The following is a 14,299-nucleotide window of genomic DNA, read 5'->3' as shown; positions in this document are numbered from 1 at the left end:
CAAACTAGGGGATATATGCAAATAAAATATTAACCTACTTCTGTAAGAGTTAATGTGCCCAATTATATTATACATATTATGCACATAACTTAATTTCATTTTTGCCTTAAATTGAATGGCCTCATCAAAATGAGAAATACACTACCTGAATTTCAAGCAATATGGGTCAGTTTAAATATGCTTAATGTTACCATGTCCTTAGCAAATTTTTTCTGTCATTTAGATCAAAGGCATATATTTGCAGGATTTTCCATGCCTGTTCTACCGATATAACACCATTGCTTTCAAATGAACCTAGTACTAATGCTATTGTAATTGTTCAGAAAATTTTAAAATCACAGAATTAAATTCTGTGAAAGATTCTCTTTAATAAAAGATCTCTTTGCTTTTACTTATGACTGTGTCATTATTTATTCTATTCATGCAGTACTTTTCACAAGTTTCAAAGTGTTTGACAACAAAAAAAATCAATTAAAAACCCAAAGACAACACTACAACATGAAAGACAAATAATATAAATTAAATTCATAGTTCTGAATTATTCAAATTAAAAGTTATTAAAGGTGTCCATAATAATAATAAAAAAAATCTTCAAAAGAATAAAAAATGCAACAAAGGGTTTGAAGACTATTTGTTTTAATATCTGTAATTGATTTAATATTTTTAGCAATACTTTTGCCTCACAATGTTATAACTGGCAGTTGACTGACTTGCAAAGAGAAAATTATATATGCAGTTATGTAAAAATCCATGGTTTCCTCAGAACTAGTTATGCACCTTTACACAGCTTTCACTCTGAGTCTGGCTGAATGTGGTAATGATATTTTGCACCTCTCTGGTACCTTTGATCCAAGAATCTCAAACCATTTTAACTGTGTGTTGAACTCCCACAACTTCCTTTGAGATAAATACAATCCATGTTTGACATATGGAGAAACTGAGGCAAGAAGATTAACACTAACATTTTCAAATTTGGGTTCCTATCTTTAGTGATCTAAATCCATATTTCAGAATCTCTATGAAAATGGCCTGATGTTGAGAGGTGGCAATCATCCACAATTTGCACTGACATCAGTCGGCGCGTTAGATTCTCACTGCCTCAGAAAGTCAGGTCACTTTTATTTAGGATCCAAAATGTGGACTTGAAATTTGAAATGTTGGCCTGATTTGACCACTTCACAAAGGAAGTCTGTGGCAGAGTTTGGAACAGAATCCAAGACTTTTCACTCTCAGTCCTGTCCACAGAGCATTTTTCTATTAGACATATTTCTAACTCACCTATGCTGTAGTATCTAGGGATCAATGCTACTAAGCACTCGTATAGGACTATCTATCTATCTATATGGCCTTCATCACACAGTATGTGAGCACCTCAAAAACACTGATTAAGTTAACCTCATAATGCCTATGAAGAAGTATTATTATCCCAATTTTACAGATTGAAAACTGAGAAACAGAGAGATTAAGGAATTGATTATGATTTAGGGAGACCCGTGAGCAAGGGAATATGTATAAACTGCAGCATTTCAAGGATAGCCAGGAATCTGCACTGTCAGTCAGATACCTTCCTCTGTGCTACAACTGTCTCTGTGATCCCTCCTTGCTCTGGGCACCAGTAATGTCAACACAGATGCACTGGCCAGTTAGTAGCAGAGTGGAGCTAAGGCTCTACCCATTCCCTGCCCCTCTGCCCACTCCTTATCAGCTTGCTGTGGAGCAGGGAAGGGAAAGGAGGGGATAAGCAGGTATACAGCACCTGCCTACTCCTAAATGCCCAAATCCAAGTTCTGGTGAGCTCTTGAAGGGATGTCAGGGTAGTTCTTACCCCTCCCTACTCCCTTGAACGGGCATGCAGGTGAAATCACGATTTATCCCTAAACTACTTGCCCCATGTGGTAAAGCCATGAATGGAAAGCAGATTACCTATATCTCAGTCCCCTGCCTGAACCACAAGAACCTCCTTTCTCTCAATACTCAAAGCATTGTACAAATATTAACTCATTGTTTATTAAATTATTTAACCTATTTTAAGTTTTTTTCTCCCATGCCTATCACATTTTAGTTTAAAATAAGTCAGCTGAAAATGAGCTTTTGTGGTTCTCTTACTCGACAATATGAAACAAAATAAATTGCATAAGGTAGTTTGAATTAGAAATCAAATAGAAAAGGGTAGTGTATATTTTACTTAATTCTTTTTCTGTATTTGAAATGTCTCTACTATTTTGAGGGTCTGAATCTCTTGCCTCTTCCATTGGTTTCACAGCTGAATTGACGTCAACGGATCTACTCCTGCTTTACACCAGGAAAAGGATAATCAGGCGCTGTGTGATATGAAGGACTGGTTTTTTTTATAAGTATACAAAAAATACAGTTGAAAAAAAGCTGTAGTACACCAACAAAAGTACACCAAGAAAAAAGTAAAATAAGGTCAGTTCTGAAGCACTTTATTAGAACACATTTTAACCTCATCAGGATTTCTGGCTAGCATCCTTATTTCCATTGCATTGAAGGGTTCCTTGTTCCTTACTCAACTTTCTTACACCTGTTACTAAGGATCTGATTCTGTCATGGAGATTCTGGATTCTGTCACTTCAATGGACCTCCATGACATCTTCGACTTCAGCTCACTGCAGCGGTGGGGCTGGAGCAGCTGTCAGCTGCCACCCTTGAGTAGCGGCAGGGCCAGCATAGTGGCCACTGGAGCTGCTGGAGCAGGGACCACTGGGTCAGCCTCTTGGACCTCTGGAGCAGTGATCTGGGGCTGCCACAGCAACAGTGGCTTGGGCTGGATCAGCCCCTGGGGCGGGAGCAGCAGCCACCACTATAGGAGAAGCGTCTGGGGCTGGATCAGCGCCACGGGAGGAGTGGCAGGGCTGGAGCAGCAGCCGGAAGTCAGTCCCCACCAGGGTTCCAAGTTTTAGTCCCATCCCTGGGTATTTTTAGTAAAGTCAGTGATAGGTTGCAGACTTCCATGATTTTTTGTTTATTGCCTGCAACCTGTCCATGACTTTTACTAAAAATACTCATGACAAAATCTTAACCTTACCTATTACCAAGGTGATATTCTTGTAACATTCCTGTGATTTCCTTTTACTTCAAGAAAGCATCCACTGGCTGTAAGTTCTTCCTTTCTGTTTTTGAAAAGTTCTTTCTAGGTACACCTTTATTAAAAACACATTTTAGGTCATCATACTTTGTCACTTTTAACTGCTCATAGGTTATAATAAGCAGTTGACTACCCTAACTTTCAACTGTCCATTTGAAGTCACACAAAGTCTTAGAGTGTTGAATTATTATTTTCAAACCAAGTCTCATTTCAGAGACATTGTGATCCTCTGATCAAGCAAAGTTTATAATTTCACCAGAATACATTTAAGGATCTTAGTTACTGTCTCCATGAAACACTAGCCTTTGTGTAGTTTTCATATATTTGAAAATGTGAATTTCCTCTAAAAACTTTACTCAGGTAAATCTTTCACACTCTCTTTTGGCGTTATTTGTTCTCTTTGGTTTTTGCAATCTGGACACACAGTTTGAATTTGCTGCTCCACATCAGGCTCAATTGGCCGAACAAGAGTCTTTGAACAAGGAATTTTTGCCCATTGCTCCTTTATTTCTGCCATAACCTTCACATATTTTACATTTTTGAAGTGTCAGCTTCTTTGTAACTCTGTGACAAGGTTTAATTCTTTGCTTCATTTTCCTGAGAAATGTGATGAAGGAAAAGCATTTAGGACAAGGCACTCCATGTTAGACAAGGAAGTGTCTATGTGTAACTGGGATTTCAGGGCAAATCATGTACAATTGTTATTAAGCTGGACTGCAGAATAGGTACATAACTATTTTCTGCATACTCGGGCTAGAATTTTACTTTTTTGAGGTTTTTCAGAAAGTGTTATGTACACATATACAAAGCCTTTCCCCTCTGATGTTCTTCAGAGATGACTTCCTAGAGTATAGTGTAGCCTAAAGCATAGGGTAGGGATCAGCTTTCTCTGGCAGGCCAATAATATGCTTGATCATAGCCTAAGAGAGAAGTGATTTAAACCAACAGTATATTACTGCATTAGCCATAAGGAAGGGGCAGAGTGTCTAGTTCTATTCCAGGCTCTGTATAACGTTTAGCAAGTCACTTAACTTGTTCTGTGACTCAGTTTGCCTTTGAATAGAAAAATGTAACCACACGCTACTTATTCTATCTCACACGGCTGTTGTGAATTTTAATTAATTAGGGCTAAATTCTGCTCTCAGATACACGTTGACTTTCAGTGGGAGTTGTATGTGTATCTGAAAGCAGAGTTTGGCTCTTTATGTTTAAAAAACACTTGAGATCCTCAGAAGAGAAGCACCTATGGAAGTGACCACTATTATTATATTAACTCATTTTGTATGGTGTTGACTAGGACATCTTATCTAATCATTAACATTATCTAAACAGATGCCACATTTTCTCTTTCAACAGAATCCCACAGTAAAACCTTATTGATGTGGATATCAGTAACTGTGTAGTCTCTTATGTACTCCAACTCTTGTTAACACCTGTAAAGATCTGGATTTTACAATACAGTTATTAACAGTTTCCCTGTTATTAACTGTTTATGTCAATATTCTGGATGTTTTATGATTAGGTGTTTAAAACATACATATTTTGATGATTACATCTTTTTTATTGTTTGTATTTTCAGGCAATCCTTTTTAAGGGTTTCTTTGCCTTTGCTTACTTCTTGAATTAAATGATGCAGAAAAGGGCTTACAGGTACATTTTGCTGCTGATGCTGAAGAAAGGTAAGTGCTGAGTGTTAGATATTTAGCATGACTGTACTGAGTAAAGCTTTCCCACACTAGTTTATGTGAACAAAAGGAACTTTTCCCTGCAGATGTGATCTCAGTTTTATAAAATCATTTGCAAAATTAGATATGTCACATCTTTGACAGAATCATAATCAATGTCACAACAAGACATTCACTGCTGAACATACTTTTATCTGTACAATGTTGTGTACATAAACTGTGTTATGCGGAGAAGGAGGGGGGAGTGCCACTCTCAAATTAAAGATTAGTGTAATACACACATTTCTGATTAGGTATTAGGCATGTTCTCTATTTAATAACATGCATAAGAGATGATTTTTTTCTCCATAGGGATTCAACTAATCTCTGTCACTAGTGATTTTATTCCAGCATCTATCCCCTATTGGCCAGAATTACTTATCTTATTTTAGAAGGAAAGGATCCCAAAATCATGTTTGCTTGCTTTTCAACTGTTCCCCTTCCAGGCCTTCATAATATAAAAGTTAAGGAGTTTCTTTAAAAAATCCAGAATTAAAGAAAAAACAAAAACTTTTTTTTTTAAATGGAGCAATAATATTGAGGTAAATGTCTTCACTCCATTTCTTCAATAAACTTTTGGCTTCAGGAAAATCCTGATGTTTATATGAAAAAAAGGAATGGATAATTAAATGAGAAATGTTACAAGTAAATAGTTTCTTACAAGTCACATATGAAGAAGGTTATGTATCTCATAAAGCATCCGAGTATCCCTATGGTTGTGAGATTTTTAATTGTTGACCTTACGCAAGTCTTTCTATGGGAAAACAGATTAAATGCTCTCAACTGATAGTATATATATATTTAATTAATCCCTTATTTATATGCAGTACTGTGCTATATCTCTTGGCTATTTCACAATCATATAGGATTTATTTATTTTTGGTCTGTTGCACACTAGGCCTTGTATTTTCAAAAGTTCTCAGTATTGGCCTAACTCTGCTCAAGTTGGAAGTTTTACCCTTGACTTTAATGGGAGTAGAGTTAGGCCAATTTCTAGTCTTTTTTTTAAAATTCACCCTAAAAGCTAAAATATGAAGAGAACGTATGCAGACTATCTACTGTTTGGTATTAATTTTGGTACACTGAGGTATCTACAACTATGGGTAGAAGTGTGCTCGCCATATGATTTTATCCCGTTCAGATACTTTATAGGAAAAAAAAAGTAATATTTTGCACTTACATACTGCCTTTGAGATGAGAATCCTCTAAGATAGCAATTATTATGAACATCCCTACTTTTTGAAGACTAGAGCTCTACAAATAATGGATTTTTTGGTTTAATTAGTTGTACTGAAAAAACTAACTGAAAAAAACAATTTGTTTCAGGTCAATCCAAAACATATTTTTTTTGTATTTTCAGCAACCAAAAAGTAGAAAAAAATTGTTTTATGTTGTACAAAAGATATTGTTTTGACCCTAAATAAAATGTGTATTTAGCTTTCAACAATTTAAAAACATTTTTTAAATAAAAGAAAGGAAATTTTAAAACAAAAAGTCATTTTGAATTAAAAAAATATTTTGTTTTGAAAATATTAAAACAAAACACTTCTTTTTTGTAATTCTTCTGTTTTTTGTTTTTATTGAAAAATTCAGCAAATTCAGCATCAATTCGTGAAAGGTTTCAGTTGATCCAAATCTGCATTTTTCAGGGGAAAAATTTCACCGAGCTCTAATAATGATATTCCAATTCTGTTTGACATAGGCATCTCAATTCTTCACCTCCATCCATCTTTGTCTATACCACATGGTAGTTTGTTCAGAGATAACAAAGAAAGATGTACATTATCTTAGATGAGTAGAAACACATAATCAGTATCAATTAACAGAATCAGAAAAACTGAATGAGCGATGACTGAATATTGTATACATTAGAGAACAGGCTTATGATGATACCTCTGTGATGTTTCTCCCAAAAATGATTGCAGACAAGTGAAAAATAGTTCAAAATGTTTTTTTTAATTAAATTGTGTATATAAAGAAATTTTGTTAACTTTAAATAGGTTATATGTGCTTAACTCATATTATATGCTGAGCTGGGTCATGCAGTGTGCTCCTTATTGGCATTAGAGAATATAAGCTTTTTGCAAAGGTTATCCATCTTCCCAAGTCTTTTATGGGTTATTTTGAATGCAGAGGTGAGCAGTCATCAACTTCCCTGTAACTCTCTTTCCTTTATCTGTATGCATATAGGTAGGACACATTTAATGATGTGGCTCAATCATGAACATTTCTAAAGGAGGGCTGTTTGTAGGAAAACTTGTATAGCAAATATCCAGTAGGCAAGAATATCTAATGAATAATAGGAATCACTGACGAGTTCATGCAGTGAAGAGACAGTCCCAAAAGACAATAAATGGCAAATGCAGAGGATGGAAAGGAATTACCTCTTCCATGAAAATAGTGGTATTCGGGTGGAAGAGGTGGGGTCAGTGCTGTGGAGTTGATGGTGGCAAAGTTTTCAGTGCTGATACATAAGTGGAAAAGCAAATTTATCTGGATATCCCAATAAAAACAAAGGTTATGGAGATGTAAGGAGAGTTCCAGAACACTCCCAGCTAATGACACTCCAAAGTAGCAGGAGTATGTGTCCTTTTCCTTCCCGGGACAAAAGTGATAGCACACTGCACACTCTAAAAGGATGGCACAGTGGTTGTGTTCCTTTGGAGTTCCAGAAAGCATTGTGCCTTCAAGGTACAATTGAGCCCTAAGGGCCAATTCAGTATCCCAATGGAGGGGGACATACATAATATATAATTCTGATGGTTGATAGGAAGTTATTTGTTATACCCTGGTCCCAGAGTGGTTGGCCTTTTATGGGGAGATGGACCCAGCTCTACCTGTGACTAATCATTTACCTCCGAGCTGATGCAGTAAGGCCAGGGATCAGCTGGTAGGTGAAAGATCACCTGGGAATAGATCCACAAAGGGACTTAAAAGTTAGACGCTGCAACACCTAAGAGCCTTGCAACCCAGTGGAATCCATAGCCCTCAGTTTGCCCCTAGGGGCCTTATACAATGCATGAAGTGATATAGGAATGGGATCCACAAAAGCCAGCGCAATGAGCAAGGAGATGCCTAGGCTAGCTAGTAGGAAAGGCCAAGGAGAAAGGTGTGGCCTAAGGCTTGTCCCTCCTAGAGAGTTAGACACCAAGTCTTGGCCAGAGGGAGGCACCTATCTAAGTTTATGTCTGACTCTCAGGTAGATGGCTTGTGGGATGGCTCAGGACTCTCAGGTAGATGGCTTGTGGAATGTAAAAGCTTCAGAGGGTAGATTATAGTGAAGTGCATGAAGTGATATAGGAATGGGATCCACAAAAGCCAGCGCAATGAGCAAGGAGATGCCTAAGAGTTAGACACCAATCTTGGCCAGCACTACCCAGCTAAGTTTATGTCTGACTCTCAGGTAGATGGCTTGTGGGATGGCTCAGGACTCTCAGGTAGATGGCTTGTGGAATGTAAAAGCTTCAGAGGGTAGATGGGCTTCCATAGAAGACACTGGGTCAGGGTAAAAGGACCTGACTATTTATGCTGAACTTTTGTTAAATAGTTTTATTTTCTGGCTAGTGAGTGTTCTTTGATACATGAACTGGTGAGATAGTTTACCAGCTTACAAGTCCCCTCCAATGGGCATGTTCATAGATTCTATATAATAATGTATGACATGAGAAGCAAAATTGTAAAAGAGTGTATAAAACATGGAATGAAAGTATTGTCTCATTTGCCTGTTGATTGGTAAAGTTTGGTTGGGACACTAGAGTGGATGGGAAAGTAGTAACATTCTTTTTGCTATCTCCTGGATTAGTTAGGGCACTTACATAGGTATGGGAGACCGAAGTTCAAATCCCTGTACTGCCTGATTTGAAACAGGGATCTGAATTTAGGTCTCCACATCCCATGTAAGTGTGCTAGCCACTGGGCTATAGAGTCATCTCACTCACTGAATATTCAATTATTTATACAAAGTGGAACAGCCTAAACAGAAGAGATTGAGACATCCACCCTAGAATATCCAGGTGGTTAGGTTAGTCACTGGGGACGTGGGTTTAAATCCCTGCTCCAAATCAGGGACTCAAAACCAGGTCTCCCACATCCTAGGCAAGTGCCCTGGCCAGTAGCATGGACACATGCACCCCAAAAAACCTCCTGACATGCTTACTCCCAGCTGTCATTTGTTACAGATATTAGGTTGTAGAAATCCTCTGAGCATGACTATAGGATCAGGACCAGATAGTGAGATAGGGGAACACCTTATTTGAGAATCTACCTCAAGGCTACCTGAGTTTCAGCTTGAGCTAGTGCTCCAAGCAACTTGTTAGCTGTGGAGCAACAACAGGGCTTAGGTGGCTTGGTCAACAAGCAGAAATTTGAGTAGTTTTAGGAAGTGATTTTGAGAACATCAGTGGTACTTAGCTGGTGAACTTAGAAGCATAAAGAGGCAGCTAGGAAGTTAGGAGCCTACATATTTGTGTCAATCTGGTCCTTAATGAGTAAGCTGAGTGTTCTTGCATTAGGTAGCTCAGCATGACCCCATGTCATTTTATATCAGTTTAATTACATTACAGCTTCACTAGAACTGTATAAAAGACATAAGATTTCCATTTCTTATGTAAACTTTATGGATAGTATTTCCAAAGGAGCCCAAGGAGCAACCCATTAGATCTGAGTACGTAACCATACTAGGTGCCTTTGAAAAGCCCATCGTATAGGGTAAAATCCTGCTAGCCTTAATCTCATTTTAATCCGTTAAAAATCCCTTTGGCCACAATGATTTTGAGTATTTTTTATTTCAGTTTTCTTAGCCAAATCTTGATTTGGTCCATATCAGTGAGTCATGTATGACAAGCTGTTAATATTAATGTACTTGGATGAAATATTTGTCATAATTAATTGGAAGGCAGAAAAGTGATGACTAACAAATCTAGTTTCATTGCCTCTAAATTAGCAATGCATTTCAGTATGATATAAATCTTTTACTAGGAGAGGACTATTATAGGTCCTGATTTTCAGTATTAAAGGTCTTGGTGGTTCCTTGTTTAATCTAATTACTCCCTCGAAAACAATTTCCTGAAAGACAGTCTCAGGTTTCTTTGTCCAAAATCCAAAACCATTTAGAATTTAACATAATACTTAATATATTAATATTAAACAGTAAGTATTTGATAGCACTTCCAATAAAGTATCTATTTTATGGATACTAAATCTGGGTGAAATTAGTGAAGAATTCTGCAGTAAAGTTTTCAGCAGTTCATTTCACACTCCAGAAATTTCAGTCAATTGGATATTTTCTTACTGAAGGAGGTATGGAAAAAAAAGTTTGTGTTTTTCAGGAAGACTAGTTAATAGGCCTAATCTATCCCCCAAGATTCAAGCATTGAAGGGACCTTCTGTATATGGATCTTTTCCTCAAATATGGAAAGGGGGTCTCAGATGTCTACACACTACAAGTGGGATGATTTTGTAAGGCCAGTAAGGTAGAAACAGAACTCAAATAATTATTTTACTCAAAATTCATTCTCAGTTCATTAGACCAAGTTGTTTCATGGAAACAAACCCTCCACCTCCAGTAGAAATGGAATAAATTCACTTCTAGAAAATATACAAAAGCTATTTTTGATGCAAAAGCAGATTTTTGATTTGACTAATATACATTGAGGAAATATTTCATGCCAATGAAATTGAATTTTTTTGAAATTTTCAATCCTTGTGACAGATTTAGCCACATGCTGCAATTTTGCAAATTAAACTTATGCATATTTCATTGGAATAGCTTTCTATGACAAATATTTCACCCAAATCTAAAGGATACAGATTGGCTTTAGAATGACTGCTTTTTTATTGTTATTTTTTTAAAAATGGTTTCTCTTCAGGTTTCCTGCCTAAAAGAACTACTTCCAAGACATGGTGTTTCTTTATAATACATTTTCTATAATGAATTATAATTTTATGCACTCTGATTATTGATTAAAACTATAGATATATCTAAATGAAAAGACAGAGTCTCGATTGGTTGAAATAGTTTTCCAGTAATTCCATATCTCTTTAAAAAGTTCTAACCAGAGCTATTTCCTTTAAATAACAATCAGGAAAATGTTCTCAGCCAGTGCATTACCTTTATTTACATGCCTTAGTTTTAAACACCATCAATGATTGATTTCTAGTTGGTAATTAATTAAATATGCAGCTTTCTTTCACAATTTAAGGAACAATTAAATAAAAAGCACAAACAGCACAATTATTTTTGGATACTTCTATATGTATTATATTTCTCTCTTATTACTGTGTAAGGAAAGCTCCTACCAAGGGGCTTAAATCCTACATGTTTTTCCATTGATTTTGGCCCCCTGCCTGCAGTACAAGCCCTCTCTAGGCATGTCTACAGTTAAAAACGCACGGTTGATCTGTGCCAGCTGACTTGGGCTCACGGGGTGTTACCAGCTTTTCCCATTACTTTGGGGTATGCTCATTTATTAGGGTTACTCTTCTGGGGGTGGGGGGTTCTGTACTTCTATCAATGTACTGCTTGTGTCACTTGTGTTCTCATAAGGAGCTCTATTTCTCCCTTCTGCAAGTCCTCTCCCAGTGGAGCTATCCTGCAGGACCTAGGTTTAGGGCTGGGTTCTTCCAGCCTCAGAATCAGATGAACACACATACACACATTAACAGAGCATGTCTGAGAGGACCGGGTTAATCAGCACTCCCAAGCTGACCTCTTATATGCCCCTGGACTCAGCAGATTGGATCAAACAGCACTTCCAAGCTGCCACCCTCATATGTCCCATATTCAGCACATCTCTATCCCCATTTTCACGTTACAATTGTTCTGGTAGTAGCCCACTTGATGAGCAAACCCCACAGGATTCTTGGGCACTGCAGGAATCTTTTAGCTTAGGAGCATTGCTGCAGAGCAAATGAAGAAACCAAAAAAAAAAAAACAACCCACGGATGCAGGGGGAGAGAGAGAGAGAGAGAAGCAACCAGCTTAATCATGAAAGTTATTTATTGCCAGGTAATAACCATAGGGGAGCCAAACAAGCAAAACAGTTACAGTATTAAATCTAACTTAAATTTCATTATAAAAAAGTCAGATTTACAAAACTATAACTGATCACACAAGCTATACAGAGGGAAAGAGAGAGCTGGGTTCTCACCACTCCATGAAGCTTGAATCGATTGGGGGTCCCAGGTGGTCGTGGTAGCTGAGGGTCCAGACTGCTGGAGTCAGGCAAAGCCCCCAGCACGATCAGCCAGGAGAAGATGAAGTCCCAATGGAACTGATGCAGATTTTGGATCCAGGCATCAGACACTTACTTGAGCCTGGATAGGTATTTTTGTAGAGAAACAACAATGGTTCAATGGAGAACACAAGATTTGTTTATGTGTAAACATGGGATAATACCAAAGTTGTTTTGTTCAGGCTAGACCATGGGAACTGATCATTCCTGGCTTTGGGTGGTGTTCCTTGGAGGAAACTCACAATGCAATTAGGGAGCTTTACTATTTTGAATTCAATAAAGGATTTATTAGTAGAATTAGTCTGATAACTACTGAGCTGGGGGTGTGCAGGTGTGGGTTCATTAATCTCTGGAGCAGAGATCCCTCATCATGCAATGCTTCCCTGCTTTTCTGGTCCCAGAGTTACCTGTGGTTCTTGCCTTAGAATCTCTGTTCTCCATTCTGTATACTAATAGAGATGCCTCCTTGTCCCATCTTTGATGCAAATGAGGCTAAGGGAGTTTCCTTAATTCTGTCATCCTTATTGGAGGGGTTTAGGTGTGTCTTTCACTGCCTTTTCATTGCTTTTTGTAAGGCTTTCTTCTGATGCAAATTTGGTTCAAGCAGAGGCTGGGGGGTGGGAGGGAGAGAGGTCTTTCGTGAGTCAGACAGGCTGGGTACTGTGCCCTGGTTTCCCAAGAACACAGAACTGCTAGGTAACAGGGTCTTGGACTGTGGGGCTGTTTAATTGAAATGGAGACTTCTGGGCTCAGGCTGGAGCCTGAGCTCTAGGACCCTGTGAGGTGTTCTCAGGAGCTGCCACTATTGCAAGTTACAGGATCTACTTTAAGAGAAGGTTAAACCTTTAGAAATCTTAAGTAACCTACTGAACAATTACAGATAATTAAACATGCAGAGACAAAAAAGAAAGGCCTACAAAGTGTTGGAGTAAATACATTTAGCAAATTGAAATAGATTGAGAAAGTTTACAAATGAGGTGGTGAGAACTAGCAAGATAAATTTAGGAACTGATCCAGGGGGAGGGAGTGGGAGTCACAAAAATACATTAATAGTGAAGATCGTTGAAATATTGTATGGAACAGTAATAGCCAATGTACTTTAATGATAGATAATATTGATTTACTGCAAGATAACAGTTTCCTTTTATCTTGCAATAACAATAGCAACTAAATGTAATCTACATTTCCAATACATTTTTCTTAGTGACTTTTAATAGTGGTAGTTCAGAGGAAGACAGAGATGGTATATGGGCCAATGCTGACACCCTGCTCAGCAGGCGTGGAGCCCAAAGCATTTCAGACTGACCAACCATCATACTAGCAGAATGTTGCTCCAATCCAGGAGCAGCCTCTATGGACAGTGACTACAGAGCTGGTATAAATTTGCTCATCCATGTCTTTCCACAGATGTGAAAATGAGGTTTCCAGACCTTGCCCCCAGTATCTCTGCATGAGACAAGAGTTCTTTCAAAATGACTGACAGCTAGAAAGATAGTGCCAGTGCAAATGGCTCACTGTCCATCATCTTCCAAGCACTGGAGCTGTCAGGAAGCTTAAAAATGAAGCTGTATATATTAAAGTTATGTTTAAATCATTCTAGGGAGTGGCAGAAAAGGGAAAGATTAATGATCCAACTATATATGCTCACACAATATGTTATTTAATACTGTTAATTCTTTAATAAAATATGCATCTATATGCATCAAGATAATGTAGTTATATCTTAATGCAAATGACTCAGATAAGAAACTAGGGAGGGTAAACTTAGCCCCCTACAAACCCTTTATCCAACACCCTTCTACCAAAACCATTGTTTTTGAGTAGGTTCTCATGGAGCCTTCTTGTATCCCCATAGTTTGGGATCTCTCTCCCTCCATGGCCTTTTGTAGGGGAGACAAAAGAGTCAGGAGCAGGGAAGGCAACTGCTCAAAAACTCAAATCCTTCTAATATTCACAGACATATCTTTATGGGTTTTTTTAATTGGACTTCAAACAGTATTTAATTGGACTTCTTTAAACAAATACTCCCCTGTACTGTGTGCAGTCCAAACATCACAGTTCTGCAATGTCAGTCAGGAGGGTCATGGGGCATTGAAAATGTTGTTACAATCTAAGCAAAGAAAATTCTCACTTCCCCACTCTCCAATCACCCTTACCTTTCAAGGTGGTGTATTCTCTGTCAATCATTTGAAACACACATAAATAAATTATATAGGCCTATAATTTATGCATTTTTT

General features: G+C 37.7%; 1 long non-coding RNA gene across 1 annotated transcript in view; it reads left to right on the top strand.

Annotated features, from left to right (window-relative positions):
* LOC120406684 overlaps positions 1 to 13,706 on the top strand; it is a 102,232-nt gene extending 88,526 nt beyond the window's left edge. The window contains exons 3-5 of the long non-coding RNA XR_005599475.1: positions 2,264 to 2,427; positions 4,686 to 4,785; positions 13,470 to 13,706. This is a non-coding gene — a long non-coding RNA (uncharacterized LOC120406684). The remainder of the gene's footprint in view (positions 1 to 2,263; positions 2,428 to 4,685; positions 4,786 to 13,469) is intronic.
* Positions 13,707 to 14,299: the final 593 nt, after the last annotated feature.

The sequence above is a fragment of the Mauremys reevesii genome, linkage group 5, assembly GCF_016161935.1.
Source record: "Mauremys reevesii isolate NIE-2019 linkage group 5, ASM1616193v1, whole genome shotgun sequence".
In the NCBI taxonomy this organism is placed as follows: domain Eukaryota; kingdom Metazoa; phylum Chordata; order Testudines; family Geoemydidae; genus Mauremys; species Mauremys reevesii.
Note: the sequence above shows the minus strand (reverse complement) of the source record. Positions and strands in the feature narration are given on the sequence as shown.